Source organism: Salminus brasiliensis, chromosome 9 (assembly GCF_030463535.1).
Source record: "Salminus brasiliensis chromosome 9, fSalBra1.hap2, whole genome shotgun sequence".
In the NCBI taxonomy this organism is placed as follows: Eukaryota; Metazoa; Chordata; class Actinopteri; order Characiformes; family Bryconidae; genus Salminus; species Salminus brasiliensis.
Window position 1 is genome coordinate 15,884,934 of NC_132886.1, and position 18,422 is coordinate 15,903,355.

The 18,422-nt window shown below is 41.7% G+C and overlaps 2 protein-coding genes across 3 annotated transcripts in view; one reads left to right on the forward strand and one right to left on the reverse strand.

Annotated features, from left to right (window-relative positions):
* pcxb (pyruvate carboxylase b) overlaps positions 1–18,422 on the reverse strand; it is a 258,985-nt gene that overhangs the window by 72,207 nt on the left and 168,356 nt on the right. The gene's annotated exons all lie outside the window — the stretch shown is intronic.
* Positions 4,576–18,422, forward strand: part of LOC140562156 (leucine-rich repeat and fibronectin type-III domain-containing protein 4) — a 42,184-nt gene continuing 28,337 nt past the window's right edge. For both annotated transcript variants that reach the window (XM_072687581.1, XM_072687580.1), the window contains exons 1-2: positions 4,576–5,244; positions 7,317–8,141. The gene's annotated coding sequence lies outside the window, so the exon portion shown is untranslated. The remainder of the gene's footprint in view (positions 5,245–7,316; positions 8,142–18,422) is intronic.

Sequence of the window (18,422 nt, forward strand, 5' to 3'; positions counted from 1 at the left end):
ATGTCACACCAACGATAACCGTGGAAGATGCTGTCACTAAGCTTATCATTCAGTTATTGATTTTATGATAGTACAAGCTATATTGGCCTGTTTTTTTAGATGCACAGCAACTCATGGACCTAATTTCTCTTTTCCCTTTCTTTCGTCACTCCCTATCCACCTTACTCCTTCACAACAGGCTAAAGTTTCTCCACAAGTTGTAAGTACACAAATAGCCACAATAACACTCTGTGTCCTTTACTTTTGCGTCTGTTACTTTATTATCAAAAACCTTATTATAGACAATGTCTTTAAGTCAGAAATGTAAAAATAGTGTCAATACTGACTGGCTATGCGACAGACAAGGGTGAAACCCTTCTTATACCTTCAGTCTAAATAGGTGTGCCAACTGCTGTAGGCTATATATAGGCAAGATGCATGCAAATTAATTTCTATTTATGCAACAAAAAAAGTGCAATTACAGTGCAATTTCCACATATAGGCATATAAACAGGGAAGTGTTTTTTGAAATGTTAACAATGTGGACAACAATGAATGTTAATGAGATGATGTTGTTTTTCCAAGCTAAAAGTACTTTATTAAGATGCATTATTTCCTCCTACTACTGTGTTTTATTTAGTATCTACTATAAAACTAACATTTTTGGATCTGCTACAAATTCTCTGTCTAAAGAGCTCCAGTCTTCTAGGCTGATTTCTCTGCCACCATTTGGCCTTTCCATCACTGCAGCCTCTTATACACACGAAACACATGATGTCTGGATGAGCTCACTGAAGGTTGTGTGGTTTTGAGTGAGCACTGCTTGACTCATCTCAACATTTTCAGCCACTGGGACTAAATATAGAGGGACTAATACTGACTCAACATGCTCTCACACACACGGACACACAAACACACATATATAGTCAGGACCCTTCTGCTAGGTGTGAAAGCAAACATTTAAGAATGGTTGAGCTCTAAACATGTTAGTTGGTAAATATGTTAAATGTAAGGGTTCACAGTGTTCCTAACAGTGTTCCTTCAGTGAGACCTCCAAGTGTCGCGACAGTGATGCTGTTATATCGTGGTATGAGCTTAAAGTGCTATGTGCGTATGAGGGGTTTGTGAGGGTGTGTAATCGAATGCTCAGTTAAAGCCAGTGCCAGTAGTTGATTATAAAATTACTATTTGGGGATCTGTTGTATAATAACATGTCAGAGAGAAATGTACAGGCCACCTGGTGGAGTGTGTAAGGTGAAAATTTTCCACCCAATTCTGTTAACCTAACTGTTTACATTTGACTGGCAATTGAAGATTATAGAGTTACAAATAAATCATGTTGCCAGTTATGAAGAAGCCTCATGAAAATCATTACCATGCCTTAGCTGCATTATGAACAAGAGGAGGATTAATAGAGGCCAGGGCTAATTGGCAAGATATACTGGTGTAAAATTGTCTCTTCCCTGTAAGCATACAATAGTGTCTGTATCTACAGGACAAATTATTATTACTTTACAATAACAATAAAACTGCTTCCAGGTGGCTGTTAGTGGTGTATTGACACAACTGGATTCTATACCAGTCTTGACACTTATTTGAGACAGCCTGTACCTTTAAATATTCACAGCGTGACAAACTAGACAGCCCTAATATTACTTTTGTTTATATTAGAAAACCTGGTGTTTTCACATTCCCTCACTGGGTTTTGTGCTACAGCAGCTCAGCTGCTTTAGAAAGCTGGACAACAGGTAAATCCTAAACCTAATCCATTATATACTGAGGTACAATTGGCATTACAGGCCAAACACACCAAAATGTCAACATATTCACCAGTGTTTGCATGGTTATCTATGGTCAGAAAAAAGGACTGCATAGAGGTTATATATCCCCTTCTGATAGGGTCTATTTGCATTCCTGAAATTAGTAGCGCCCCCTAGTGGGCATGGCAGAGAACAGCCTGAAGCACACTATTACAGTTTTCTGTTTTACTCATAATATTAAAATAAATAATAAAATAAATCACCTACTAACATTCAGATTCGGTTTAGATGAGCTTTGCATTATGGGCTCCAGGGTGACTACCACCTCCAGCACTTAAACCAATGACACTATCCACTGACACCCCTCTATTGATTTAATTAATTAATTAAATATGTAAAACAAGCAATAAGCTGTAGAGGAGAGGAACTGTGTTCTCTGGAATGATGGTGATCCATACAATGTATTTGGGAGGAGCTGGGCAGTTGGGGATGAGATGGGGTTGTGTTCATCCAACATCTTGACCTAACTATTGCTCCTGTTGCTGAATGCCATCAAATCCTAACAGCAATGCTCCAAAATCTAGTAGAAAGCTTTCCCTGGACATAGTTACTCAAAAGAGTTACAACAAAAGCAACAAAATGGATAGACTCTTTAATACCCTTGGTGTAGAAGGAAACAATGAAAGAGCAGGTGTCCAAATACTTTTGTCCATATAGTGTAGTCCAACTTGTCAGTGTAGCATTTAAAACTGAAATCAAAATATTCTTCATTAGGCTGAATGTGATTTATGTTATTTGTTATTTATGGCATAGTCCGGTAAAGCTTGTCTAAACTGGCAAACAGCTGCTATGAAAAACCGTGTGCGGATGGAGCATGGATAGGTCAAGTCTGTGAAAAAGCTCATTTAACGATTTTGAATAAGTCATACACCAGATCATAATGTGTATAATGAGTTCGAACAACATATGGCCTGTAATAAAGCTATGAGTTGAGCATTTGCAGTACGTTCAGTATTATGATGCATGATTTTTCCTCTATATTGCCTTGTCAAACCCAAACATCTGTGCAGATGAATAGAGGAAAGATTACTTGCAGCTGGAAATACACTGTTAACAACACACTGTCTGACACTGTCCAGAATCCTATTTCCTTTTTTTCCTCTTGCCTGTGGTTACCTGGATATCTGTTCCTTAACACCGAATTAGTCGGAATGCCAATGCCTAATACGTACACAGGAGGATCAATCCTGGTTAAACACCTGCAAATAAGGTCTAATAAAACACATTCACAATCTATGAAAGGCACTCTCTGAGAGAATGAAAAATCATAGTTTAAATGGGAAAAGAAGGAGCTGAAAGAACGCTACGCCTCTTTCCTTCACTCTCATTATACTCTGTGTGTACGCTTGCCTTTGACAGTGCAAATGTAAATTTGAGGGCTGTTCATACATCATCTACTCCAATATGAGCTAATAAGACAAGACAAATATGCCAGAGACTGACGCAGAGAGAGGCCAACTGATACAACTACACACGCACACACACATACACACAGCAGAGCAGTAAACATACAGATATCATACTCGTTCATATCTACATGCCTGTGTTCTCGCAACAATATGACAGATCATTCTATGTAGTGATTTTACCCCAAAGAAGATAATTTTCATATAAAAAACAGGAGGAGTGGATCTTTCAGTTGCGACACACTAGCAGATCCTAGATCACATCTATATACAGTGTGTAAGCAGTGGCTTATATATACTTTATATATACTATCATTTTTATATACACTTTTTGAATGTACAAATAAGCGAGCAGACCAGTCAGTTGTAGCAAAGTAAAGTGCAAAATGAATGTCATGGGCAAAGGTGCGATTTCACAGATGTCCAAAAGGACATGATAATAGGGTACCAGGCAAAGGGTAGCATCTCGGTGACCACTGACTTCATGGATGCCAAAGAACTGCCATAGTGAAGCTGTATTCAGTTCTTTGAGTGTTGGAGAGTGGCACTGATTGCATCCCAATAGCATAACAGTGGAACGCCACAGGCTATTGATGCCAAAGGAGAATAATAACTTTGGTAAGGGGTTCAGAGCAATCAACCCACCACAGTGGACCAGAGTAAACCTCTGTAATGGACACCTTTCATCACCTAATACAGCCCATGACATCTTCATCTACTTGATAGGTGGTCATAATATTCTGATATGACTGTGTATATATAACTTATCCCTAAAGGATTAGATGGAGCACCATCTTTCCAAAGAACGCAGTTCCACTGCTCCACGGCTCAATGCTGGGGGGTTACATGGTTACAAGCCTTTAACACTTTATAATAGTCCTCTGCAGTACCATAAAAGGTACTGTACACAAATATGACAGACATTTAGGGATTTCTGTCCTGAAACTGTACAAAAACAAACGCAGACACACACACACATACATGCTAAACTCCACAATTAGACAGCAGTTGCCAGCAGCAGTGGGGGGAATCAAGCCCTTTCAGTGTCTGTGAAGTGCCACTTTATCAGCACACACTCATCCCCTGCTCTTTTCCTCCCTTTTCACTCCTCTTGCACTTATCTCTCCATTCTGCTCCTCTATCGCTCCCTCTCCTCCTCTCGCTAGTCCCCTCTCTCCTTTCTCTCCGCCATCGCTGCCGGTCTTCAGCCAAAATACTGCTGGAGGCTCTCCATCCCTCTTTCTACCCCCCCACCCCCCAGTCTCTCTCTCTCTCTCTCTCTCTCTCTCTCTCGCTCTATCCACGCTCTCTCCAGTCCTCCTTCTCCCTCCCTGTCTCTCCCACTCTCTCACTCTGTCCCCTCCCTCCCTCTCCCTCTCTGTATCAGACGCTGAGGCAGATGCATTGAGCGCGGTCGCTTTTCGCTCTCTCTCCTGCGCTCGTTTGCTCGCACCAAACTGAGCCGCGCTCACTGCACTTCTGCAAAAGAAGAGAAAAGCATAAAGGATAAATAAGGGGGGGAATGAAGCCGAAGCTGCTAGAGGAGAGACGCGTCTGAAGTAAAGAGGGGAATCGCTAAAAATATCGGCTGCTTCAGGGACTGCCCTGACAACATCTATTCCTTTTTATCCCCTCCTCACGCTTTCTCTACCTTTTTCTTTTTTTTGACATCTCTCATGTCGTCTCTTTCTGGATATACCTGTTCTGTTCGGCGGGATTAAACATGACTTAAAATTCAATCAACGGTGGGAGAGAGAGGGAGGGAGAGAGAGAGAGAGAGAGAGAGAGGGAGAGGGAGAGGGAGAGAGAGTCAGAGAGAAGGAGGGATGAAAAAAGAGGGGTTTGTCCTCTGAAGAGATTCAGCGGCGTACAGCTGGTGAGGGCGCGAGCGAGGGAGCATTAAAGAGAGAGAGAGAGAAAGAGAGAGAGAGAGAGAGAGAGTTTGAAGGAAAGAAAGAAGGTCTTTTCTCTTTTAAATGGAGTGACTGGTTGGACTGAGGACTATTCGACAGTCAAGTCTCAAAGTGCCTGGAAAACAGGTTAGTATGTGTGTGTGTGTGTGTGTGGTTGAGTATGTGAGTGTGTGTGCATCATTTGAAGGACAGATGTCAAACGGGAAACGAGAGGTAGGACAAAAGCAGGGACTGAGATAAAGACGTCTGATTTTGGCCAGAGGAGTAAAAGAGAAGGATGAACGAAGGGATTATGGTATTTAGAATGGATGAGAGAGAGAGAGAAAGAAAGAGAGAGAGAGAGAGAGAGAGAGAGCGAGAGAGAGAATGCAGTCTGGTTGAAAGCTAGAAAGCTGGTTATTCTATACACACACACACACACCTCACAGCTTTTCAGCTGGCTCGATACACACATGCACGGAAGGGCTCACTGTAATCATGTGTTTAAATAGCCACATTCTCCCTATATTGTATATTACCCCAGGTTTCTGCCTATTTGACTGTGCTTCTGTCTTGCTGCCTCACGCACGCACGCGTGCACACACACACACACACACACACACACACACACATACACACATACACACACATACACACATACACACACAGATTTCATTTGACTGCTGTCTCTGTGGCTCTCTGGCTAAGGGCTGACTGATGAGCTCAAAAAAGAATGACAAGTTGGAGTGCAGGGAAAGCTGGCCTAGGTAAAAGGGAGAGAGGAGGGGGTGAGAGAGGCACAGATAGGGTGGAGGAAAGAAAACAGAAAAGCGCTCTGGTGACATTTAAGAGAAAGATCGATGTTTCCGCTGTTGAATGAGGTGAGAAAACACTGCCCTGACATTAACACTGAACACACAGATAAACAGATAGAGAGGGAGGGGGAGAGAGAGAGAGATGGAGAGGTGGAGGGAAGGGAGGGGAGAAAGAGGGAAAGAGAGTGAGAGGGGGGTAAAGGGAGAGAAAGAGAGAGCGAGAGAGGCAAAGAGAGAAAAATGGAGAGGAGATGGAGGGTGCGAGAGAGGGGGTTAGAGATAGAGAGAGGAAAAGAGGGAGAGGAAGAGAGGAGGATGCATGCAAGAGTGAGAGGGGAGGAGAGAGAAAGGGAGAGAGAGGGTGAGACGGGATGATGAGAGGAAGAGTGAAAGAAGAAGAGAGAGAGGAGAGTAAGGGGGAGAGAGACAGGGTAGATGAAGAGAGAGAGAAAAAGAGAGGAGGTTGAGTGCAAGAGTATGAAAGCGATAGAAAGAAGGAGGTTGAGAGCAAGTAAAGTGGGAGAAAAGGGAGATGAGGAGGAAGAGAAAGGGGGGAGGGAGAGAGGGAGAGAGAGGTAAAGAGAGAGAGAGAAAGAGAGAGAGAGAGAGAGAGAGAGAGAGAGAGAGAGAGAGAGAGAGAGAATGAGTGGATATGGAAATGCCTGAAAGGCCTCTTGAATGTGACTAAATAGAGAATGGCCAGGAGTAAAGGGAGTGACATAGGGAGGGGGAGAGAAAGAGAGAGAGAGAGAGAGGCAGTAGAAGAGAAAAACATAATAAATGGGTGAAGGTATGAGTGTTGGTAATGAGGAAACACTATATGGGCAAAAGTATTGGGACACCTGCCCTTTCATTGTTTCTTCTAAACTCAAGGGCATTTAAAAAGAGTTTTGTTGATGTAACTGTCTCTACCATCCAGGGAAGAAGGCTTTCTACTAGATATTGGAGTATTGCTGTGAGGATTTGATTGCATTCAGTGTCTAAAAATTCAGTGAGGTCAGGTTGTTGTCAACTGAAAAGTACTGGATGAAGCGCCATAATTTCAGAGAACACATTTTCACTGCTCTACAGCTCAATGCTGGGGGGCTGTATACCCCTATGGCCCACACCTGGAATTAGGCATGATGCCAATAATGTTTATCTGCTGCAGAGAGTCCTACTCTATTAGCAGTGCTTCTCTACAGGGACAAGACAAGCTGTGTTTGCATTGCACATCTGTGTCAGCAATGGGTGCAGCTTGAAGTATTTTTTGAATTTATTCATTAGAATGGGTGTCCACAAACATTTGGCATGATGATGATGATTATTATTATTATTATTATTATTATTATTGTTATTGTTATTATTATAAAAACAGAAATAAATTTCCTAACACCCCCCTCTTCCTTCTTCTTCCTCCTCTAGGACTGTCATATTACATCCCCAGTCCTCCCTCCATCTCTCCCTCTTTCTTTGTTTCTTGGCACAGAGGAGGCTGTGTTTTGCCGGGAGACGAATGGATGAATGGATCTGTAAACTGATGCTGAGACGCCAGGAGACAGAGTATGGAAGCTGACGATGAAAATAGAGGAATAGAATAAGACTGATAATCGACAGGAAAAAAACAAAAAAACACACACACCTGGAATGAGGGATAAGCTCAGGTGGAAAAAAAGAAAACTAAACAAAGGGAAAAATGAACAGATGAAGAGGAGGAGACCAGCAGAGGGGAGAACGAGCGAGGGAGCGGCAGGAAAACGACGGAAAGGAAGAATGAGAGTGGGATTCTAGTGGGGGGGGAAGAGAACAACAGAAAAAGAAAGAAAGCACACGAAGACGACTGACAACTAGGGGCCTACACAACAGAAGCTGAATAGAGCTGTGTGAGTGTGTGATGGCCCCAGGTGAGAGAGAGGGGCTTTTAGCAGGGGAACATTCTGGAAGAAAGGAGAATAAAGGCAATTTCTCACTACAAAGCTAAAATGGATACAAATGTTCAATTGCGGGCATAAATCGACCTAAATCCCTAAACACACACACACACACAACGCCTTTCATGTGTGTGTGGACACAGTCCCTTCCCGAACTGTGGATACACACCTGAGCCTGGACACGTGCTCACCAAACACGTACATGCACACACGGCTGGAAAACACATGCACGGCGCGGCCACACGCAGGCCTGGAAACACACCCCTGCCTCTGGAAATGAAGAGCTGACCGAGTCCTCGCAAAGACACAGACGACAAAGGTAACCAGGGGCTTTGGGGAAAAAATATGCCTTAATTCTGTGCACACACAAACAAGTAGGGAAGGTTTTTTCCTTATTCATGAACAGACCAGTGGCCCAAAATGACTTAAGACTTATTTTAAGATTTTAACACAATTTCAATGTTTCAAGGTTTTCTTGCTAAACGTTCCAGGGTAGGAGGTTTTTCATGATTGTTACCTTACAATTGTTTCAGAGATACAAGCTTTATTTACCACAGCTGCAGAAATACAAACTTTCCTTACGGTACTTTCAGAGATACAAGCTTTATTTACCACAGCTGCAGAAATACAAGCTTTCCTTACAGTACTTTCAGAGATACAAGCTTTCCTTACAGTACTTTCAGAGATACAAGCTTTCCTTACGATACTTTCAGAGATACAAGCTTTCCTTATGATACTTTCAGAGATACAAGCTTTCCTTACAGTACTTTCAGAGACACAAGCTTTCCTTACAGTACTTTCAGAGATACAAGCTTTCCTTATGATGCTTTCAGAGATACAAGCTTTCCTTACAGTACTTTCAGAGACACAAGCTTTTCCTTCAATAATTTAATAGATTCAAGATTTTCTTCAATTGGTTTTCAAATAATTTCAGGCATATGGACGTACACAAGCTTTTCCTTCAATAATTTAATAGATTCAAGATATTCTTCAATTGGTTTTCAAATAATTTCAGGCATATGGACGTACACAAGCTTTTCCATCAATATACAAGCTTTTCCTGCTTCAGATTCAGAAATAATGTTTTCCTTTAGCAGTTTCAGAAATACTAGGTTTTCTTATGAATCTTTCTAATGATTTCTGACATACAAACTTTTCCACCAATTATTTTAGAGATACTGCGTTTGTTTAATGGGTTTAGAAACTCAGGTTTTCTTTTGGTAGTGTCAGCAGTAAAATATCTTCTTACAATATTTATTCGAGTCTGTTTTTTATGATAATTTCACAGAAACAAAGATACAAGATGTTCTCATAATACTGTACAGCTGTTTCAGCTGACTCTCTTCCTTTTCTTTTATTTTCATCTCTATTTTTCCTATTCTAAGAGAACTAATGGTCATTTCCGGTAACAATCAATACTTAATCACAAAAATGCATTCTAGATATAAAGTATAAGATTTTTGTTTGTAGGGGCATAGTCTTCTCGTAGGGGCATAGTCTTCTTGTAGGTTTAGTCTTCTCAGAGTTTTGTCAGCAACAGTATTTGAGCTTTTCTTGTCATTGATCTCTGATTTCATAGTTCTTTTCTGGTTTCATCACCACATTGTGCTTTGATGTTGTGGACGGAGGCTGTGTTGATCTAATTTCTTGGAGATTTTGATGGTGTTGTTTTGGACTGGAATATAATCTATAGGAAGCTTTCAGTGGTAACAGTGCGGTGACATGTCTTTGTGCATTTAATGTTGCTCATGTAATAGTCAAAGCAGATGTAACCGATTGGGCATGCATGGCTTGACTTTAGCAGATGTTGTAACTGTACTAACAATTATGACTGCACACACACACACACACACACACACACACACACACACAAACACAAACACACAGACAGACTCAAATTAAAAACAGATGGGCATTTGCAGAAACACACAGTTATTTATAGTTTGCATCTCACTCATGATGCAGGCCATTTAATATTCCAGCCCTGTTCGTTTCTCTGCCTCTGTCTCTCTGTTTGTCTGTGCCTCTCCTAATCATGCAGCAGAAGCTATGGCAGCGTGGCAGGGGTGCTTATATAAAAACCAACCACAGAAGAAAAAAGCTGTAAGTCTCCAACATTAGGAGACATACCATACTAGACTATCACACTCTTATCCCTACACACACACATACACACACATAAGCAGAGCTGAAGAGTTTGTGATCCTCTTGTCCTAAAGCATCATCATCTCCATGCATATTCATCCTCACACAGACAGGACACTTCACACAGCAGGATTCTCTCCCTACTTATGTCTCTCTGGTGCTCCGCCTCCCTGCTTCTCTGTATTTCTCTCCATCTCTCCTACTCTAACAGAAAACAGAGGAGGGGGTGGGGGTTGCACATAGGCTGGAAAGGGTGCTTACTGTCGCATGCCAACATCAATGCCATCACCCTTTTATTTACAACCTAAGCATGTAAGCACCTGCTTGCTCGCCCTCTCTCTCATTTTTGCACTCTGTCCATCTCCCTAGGGAGGATTCACTTTTTTTTCACACATTTCTCCTCCCTCTCTTCCAATGACCTGAACTCTTCCCAGCCTTCACTTTGCTCCCTTTTATTCCCTCTCCATGTTCTTCCGCCCCCTCACTCTGCTGGCTCACCTCCGTCCTCCTGTCATCCTGTGCCTAACGAGGCTTGCAGTGATCAGTCCCTGACGTCCCACCACCTCCCCTCTCAACGCGGCATGTATGTTGGACAGGGAGTATGAGTTAATTAGCAGTTAGCATGTAGCTGTGAGGGAACAGCAGGCTTTGATGAGACGCATGAGATGTATACAGAGAGAGAGAGAGAGAGAGAGAGAGAGAGAGAGAGGACGAAAGGCTGACATACCCAAATAAGCTTTTATTACATGCCTGTCCGACACTGCCAAAGTCTTCATACCATTAGTGATACTGTATGATAATAACGATACGCTCCAGCTAAGCATATTTCCTGTGGATACAGTCTGTGTGTGTGAGTATACACAGTGTACCTCACTGTGTATTTAAATAAACGTATAACTGGGTCATTACTTCAGATGTGTCAATCCCATGTAGTGGCTCGAGATTTGAGCTGATCCCAGCATATTTTGATAGATCGGGTATTGGCATTCTAAGCCCAGTTAACTTCTGATCCTTCATTTCTTTTCTGCTCTTTAAGCTACAGCCTTTAGCTGTGTTTTTTTTTTTTTTTTTTTTTTTTTTTTTTGTAAAGATAAACTGGCTACTTTTCACATATGGTTGCAAAGTGAACCACATATGGTTTCTGCACTGATTACTGAAATAATGTGTTCTAATAATTATGCATGTTACAATTACAAAGGAACAAAATCAAACTAAATTTGTACCTTCCATGTCCGTGTCCATCGAGTCAAGATTCATGGTGCAGGCGTGGGTTTCACAGGAGCGTTACACATTAACTAAAGACACACAGAGGCACACTAGGCATGAGTATCCTGTTAAAATCATGCCAAGAGCTCAACAGGCAATTCTGGAAGACGCAAGATGAACCCAAGGGTAACAACTAAATAATTTAGACTAAGTGCAAACCTTTGTTCATGTGTCTAATTTGGGAAAAAATAACACTAACGGTGTTAATTAGTGTGTTGGAAGGGGGATTTGAGCCCTGGCCTCAACCCTACTGAGGTGTTCTGGCATGACCTGAGAAGGGTGGTGCATGCAAGGCATCTTAGAAATACTGATGAACTGAAACACATTTAAGGGAGGAATGGTCCATGTTAATGTTTGAAATGGACCCAATTCCTCCTTCGCAATATGCAAACCTTATTTGCAGCTACAGGAAACATTTAAGGAAGGTGGGATCTACAAGTTACGACATTTAAGGGTCCACTTACTTTTTCTAGACTTTTTTTGAGAAAAAAACTCATGTTATTTTACTTGTAACTATAAATATGCCCAGTGTAACAAAGGCTTGGTGGGCATACTTTCTACAGACATATTTTCTGCTGTTTACTGTGAGCGACATGCCACCACATGAAGATGAAGTCTTTTTATTGTGATATTAGCAGACTAGTTTTACTTTGTGTGGCTGCACTATTTATGAAAACAATCAAATGGATCAGACTCAGCCAATACTTGAAAATAGCTTACTTGGATAGAATTGTAAGGTATCAAACTAAATTTGAACACCTCCCAAGAATGACATCATTTGGGTATAGTACTAGAGCTGAATAAAAATTCTAAATTCTTAAGGGTTAAATAAATGTCAATAAGTTATTTCAAAGACATGCAGAATTGATGATGTCTTGCACGTTAATCTATCAGGCATCATTATTTTATACACGCTCTGATCTACTTTTGTTAACTTTTACAGGCAACATTAACTTCTCTCCACCAATTGTTTCTGTCTCTGGCGTGGGAATGCCTACAGCCATGATGTATTTCAGCTACTAGAACTTCTCAATAAATGTCATAAGAACATTTAGTTCATCATGAGTGGAGCTCCCAAAAGAGCTCAAACATCTGAGCTGTAAGAAAAACTGTTCCAGTATTTACCACAGTGAATACGGGCAGAACTGACTAGCACGTGGACCCATGTGTCTGCTAGATCAGATAAGAAGAAAGGAAGCAGACAGGAAAGATGGTTCATTCGGCTTTTTGGACATCCACTTCTCCGAAATGAACGTATTCTACCATTTGCTACCAAAGAACATTGTTTGCCACTTGAAGGCATTCTGGGAGGAAGGAATTATCTTCAGACTGTTCATTTAGGGTATTGACAAGTTAAAAGTGCTGGTCTACAGATGAAAAAAAACACACATGCACAGACACAGAATCCTATCAGACAGAAGGCTTGATCAGTTTCGTCAGTTACTTACTTACATCGATTACTGGCAAGACACCAGACTTTCCCCAGACAAAGCATTTATATCCGCTTAAGAGAAAGCACTGCCTTTGTGTGTGTGTGCAGTGTCCGTATAAATAATGAATAGAAATAACAGGAAATAAGAAAAAAAAATGATGAGAATAAAACAAAGAAAGAGAGAAAGCTTGTGTGTGTAAGAGTAACAAACGCCAGCTCAGTAACTCAGTGAATGTAAAAGTGCAAACCCTTTTATCACTGAGCTTAGAGCACAGAGCAGTTCCCTTCCCTTAACGACACATGGAGCAATGCTTCCAGCTCATTGGTTCTTCAAGTGCAACGCTTGGCCCTGATTGGCCTATTGCTCTTCATAGTCAGCAAATCATAATAAAGCTCCAGGGTCTCTGTGGCCCACTAACCAATCAAATGAGGCATTTCAAGGCAATCTGGAATTGCCACTGGCTAGTTCTTTTTTCAAAAGAATGTGTGTAGCAAATGTCCACACTATGTTGGTGAAAAAAAGGTCTAACCAATAACACCAGGGCCAAGAAAGTGGTCTGGGGCTTTTTACAAAAGCTATATTACTTCAAACTAAAATGGTAAGCATTAAGTTGTGGGTACTGTTAGGGCCTGGCTGATATATTGGTTGGCTCATAATTTCAGCCAATACTGAGGTGGCACAGAGAAGAAATGTGGCAACTGTTTACAGCTGAAAAACAGCAATTAGTTAAAATCAGGAAAACCACAATTTAACTAAATGTGCTTTCACACCTACCTTGTTTGGCCTGGTCCTTCAGTTCCAAACCAAAATAGCAGGTGTTAAAGATGCCTGAGACACAGTCCAGAACAAAGGACCAAAAGAATCGTTTGCAATGTAAAATCACTTTTTTTGGATGGTTCATCTTTTTGGACCCATTACAGGAAGTTGAGGCAGGCTACTCATTAAATATTACAAGAAGAAAAAGAACCTGAAAAGTAGTAAAATACGCCGCACAAGCACATGGGGACAATTATCTATCTATTATCTATCAGATTATATCTGCCAACTGTTGTCATACAATAAGCACATTCATTTGGCAAATGTAAACTAATCTGGAGTACTGTTCTTGAAGCTGGTGCTGCTGGTAGTAATGCCATTCAATTTTCCCAGGAAAGTCCACCAGACAAACTGAAAACACGCTGAAATCAGACGCATGCCCCTATACAAACTAACCAATGTTAAATATAGGAAAAGGCAGCTCATGTAGGTGATGATGAATGGACATAAGTGTATCTTAAAAGGTTCTTTAGTGTGTTTGCAAAACTGCGAGTGTGAATCCAAAGCTAACTAGATCAAATGTATACAATGTAACAAAAACATGAACCTTGGTCCGGACATTTTAGGCGTGAAAAATTTGAACTCCGAAAAATCAAGAATATTAAATTTTATATCCCTGATATATTCAGTTATTGGGATTTTAGCTCTTCAAACACAATATCTTAGTCAGTCGTAGAATGCTCATATGAGTCAGGCCCTAACACAGTTTAGTGTTAGCAGCTGATGTGGCATTGTGGGTAAAAACATTGCCTTCCAGGTGGCAGACTGGGGTTTGGTTCCTCAGTAATTCAATGACCAGTAGCAGACTAGTCCCTCGACTAGTTTCCTGGCCAGTGGCAGACTAGGGTTCGGTTCCTCAGCCTGATCCCTGGCCATTGGCAGACTAGGGTTCCATTTCCGCCTTGTTACACGTTGTTAAAGAGTCCTTGGGCAATCCTCCTTACACTACATTCTCCTACCTGTGTAACATGATTTAAATGTAAGTCACTCTGGATATACCATAATGCCATTAAAAAGGCTTACAAACCTCATGTTATATTTAGGTACTGCACATATTTAAAATCCAAAGGCATACATACAAACCTATGTGTGTGTGTGAGTCAGCATCTTGCACTAAATTATAACACTTTACTGCTCATATTCCATTCCACATTGTCGTCCTATCGTGATTTCATATTACGTGCAAAGGAGAAGCGTATTACTGCTCTTTCTTTGCTGCTTTTAGGCCTAATTGCATCGGCTAATTAGAGTTTACGCTCCATATTCCAGTGGATAAGTAGCATTGCATGGATGGATGGGGATGATTTGCAGTAGAGGTAGTGAGCGTAAAAATTCAGAGTTCAGATCTTCAGGTGCAATTACAATAATTCTGCTGAATCACAGCCCACATCAAAGAGAGCTTGGAGGAGGCTGGGAAAAGAGAGAGGAGTGACGGCTGAGCGAAGGAATGCAGTTATTATTTTAGTGGAGTTTTTCATTCATTTTGTCAAAAACATTGTCTTTCATAAACATGGAGAAGAGAAGAGGCTGATGAAACACAGTTTTTAAAAAAAGCCCAACACATCAGCCGCAGTGGACAGCTAGTGTAGGTAGAGTGAAACACGGAGTGTGTGTACAGCTGGCATAGGGAGGGTGTGAGAGAGAGTGCGAGGGTCAGAATTAAATTAAGAGTGAGTGTGTGTGTGTGTGCATGTGTGAATGTACTTTTGTGTTAGACTCTACCACAAGCCTGAGGGGAACACACACACACACACACTCTCCAAGATTTACCAAAAATGAAAACATTCACACTCTGCTTTTCTTCTTCTCACTCTTTTCTCCCCTTTGGCTTTAAAGCAAACGCTCGTGTGTCTCTTCTTGCTATTTTTTCCCTTTTGGTGTTATTCTCATGAGTCATCTCTCTCTCCCCTTTTCCGTTTCTCTATATTTGTCCTCTATCTCTCCATCTGCCATTTCCTCATATGCTTCTTCCCTCTTCTTTCCCCTTCTCCCTGTCTCCCCCTCCTATCTGTGCCTGTAATTAGTCAGCTCAATCCCTCCTTCTCTCTTCAAGTCTGAAAGGATGTGATGGATGACTGCTGTCAGTGTTTTATCCTCCTCCATATTTCTGCGGCAGCGGTGAGTGTGCATGTGTGTGAGCGCGTGCGCGTGTGTGTATGGGGAAATCGGATGACGGAGGGATGACAGAGTGAGATGAAGGGGGAGAATTAGAAAGAAGGAAGGAGTGAAACAGATAGCTGGAATAATCCATCTGGGGATGGTCATAAGTTTATGTATGTGCATGATTACTTGCCGGTAGTAGATATGTGTGTGTGTATGTGTGTGTGTCTGTGTATACTGTTTACTACTATTCTTGTGGGGACCAGATGACATTTTTGTACTTATGGGGATATTTTTTGTGGTCCCAACAAGTTTAAATGCTGGAACCTGGAAAAACACCTGGAACTTAAGGAGTGATTAATGAAATGATTTACTTTGGTTACTGATGTTAAGGTTAGGTGTAGATGCAGTGTTAATGAGCTACTGTAACAATTAGGTCAATGGAACCCACAAGTATACTAAGACAGATGTGTGTGCTTAGAGTCTATGTTGAAAAAAAAAAAGCCATAAATTAATCTTACAGGATCTAGTCTTTCGGTTCAGTACTGGCCAGTGCCTTAGCCATTGTCAGACTAGTGTTTGGTCCCTCGGCTAGTTCCCTGGCCAGTGGCAGATTAGGGTTCGGTTCCTCGGCTAGTTCCCTGGCCAGTGGCGGACTAGGGTTTGGTCCCTCGGCTAGTTCCCTGGCCAGTGGCAGATTAGGGTTCGGTTCCTCGGCTAGTTCCCTGGCCAGTGGCGGACTAGGGTTTGGTCCCTCTGCTAGTTCCCTGGCCAGTGGCAGATTAGGGTTCGGTTCCTCTGCTATTTCCCTGGCCAGTAGCAGACTAGGGTTTGGTTTCTCGGCTAGTTCCCTGGCCAGTGGCGGACTAGGGTTTGGTTCCTCGGCTAGTTCCCTGGCCAGTGGCAGATTAGGGTTCGTTTCCTCTGCTATTTCCCTGGCCAGTAGCAGTCTATGGTTTGGTTCCTAGGCTAGTTCCCTGGCCAATGGCAGACTAGGGTTTGGGTCCTCGGCTAGTTCCCTGGCCAGTGGCAGATCAGGGTTCGGTTCCTCTGCTATTTCCCTGGCCAGTAGCAGACTAGTGCTTGGTTCCTCGGCTAGTTCCCTGGCCATTGGCAGACTAGGGTTCCATTTCTACCTTGTTACACTAATAAGAGTCTTTGGGCAATCCTTCTTACACTACATCCCCACAAGTATAGACAAGACAGATGTGTGTGCTTAGAGTCTATCTTTAAAAAAGCCATGAATTAATCTTACAAGATGTAGTTTTCGGTTCAGTGCTGGCAATAACTGTGTTGAAGCAATGTACACTTTATGTCCAAAAGTAATCTTTTTGTTTTTATATGCAAACACAGATGTTCAGTTGAGTTGTGGAGCAGTGGAACTGTGCTCTCTAGAATGATGGTGCTTCATACAATATTCCTGGGATGATTTGGTTAGCTGAGAATGAATCAGGTGACCATCCAACATCCTGACCTCACAAACGCTCTTGCCACTGCAAAATCTAGATGAAAGCCTTACCTGGATAGTAAAAACAGTTACTCCAACAAAAGCAGAATACACTTTTTTAATACCCTTGATTTCGGAAGAAACAATGAATAAGCAGGTGTCCCAACACTTTTGCACATAGAGCGTATCTTTAAGATGAGTTTGTGATCCAGAGCTAATCATTTAACATGGCTCTCATGGCTGAATGCAATCAAATCCTCCAAGCAAATGTTCCAACATCTAGTGTAAATCCTATCTCAAAAAAAGTGGATGCTGATACTGAAAAGGGGGTAAACTTAGTATCTCTGAATAACCTTGAAATGTAGTGATTCAGGTAGGATTGATGCAGACAAATGAAGACAATTCCATGATAAACTCTGTCGGGGTACAGCAGGAAGGGCATGCGTCAAGATCTGATGCAAAAAAAAAAACAGACTTAAGGACACTTAAGTCAGCTCTGAAAAGTCTTCTAATAAATCAAAAGACAGGATGCACCTCTGAAAAACTACAGCTGCTTTGGGATGGATTTTTGGGGGCGAGTTGTTTGAAATGTGTTTTCTAGCTTCCTAGAGAAACATTAACTGTCTTCTGTGTTCGCCAGCAATCGATAAAAAAAGGAAAACAACAAAAAACAAAAACACAAGAAAGGCAGCGCAAGTGAGTGCACATACTTCCCAACATTCTCCCAAAAACTGACCTCAACCCACCCCTGGACACAATTCCTGTTACTGTAAGTAGTTAAGTGTGAAGAAGATGAGCTGATTTTAGAGAGGCGTTAAGTAAAGATCAAGATTACAGTATTATTTGTGTTTTATACAATTTTAGAGTGACTGAGTGAAAAAAGTAACAGTGCACCATGCAAAAGGTTGGCCACCCCAGGATATTTAAGCTCTCAAATACCTTTAACCATGGTCTTAGACCTTAATTAGCATATTCCATTAGCACAGTCATCATAAGAAAAGGCTGAGTGATGCAAATTTCTTTAGAAATACTCTGATTATCTTGTTCCAGCTATAAGCACTCATTATCATGGGGCAGTGGAGGCTTAGCAGTTAGAGCTCCAGGCTATTGATGACAGGGTTGTGGGTTTGATACCTGGGCTCGGCAAGCTGCCACGGTTGGGCCCTTAAGCAAGGCCTTTTACCATCTCTGCTCCCCGTGCGCTCACTACCCCTAGTTCACTAGAGTGCCCCTAGTGTGTGTGTGTGTTCATTACCACAGATGGGTAAATGCGGAGGACACATTGAGCTGTATATAGTGCAGTGACAAATACGTGCACCTTTACCTTTTTAGCTTTTTATTATTGGCTTGTCTAAGCAACTGCTCAATAACCAGAGAAGTCTATAAGAAGACA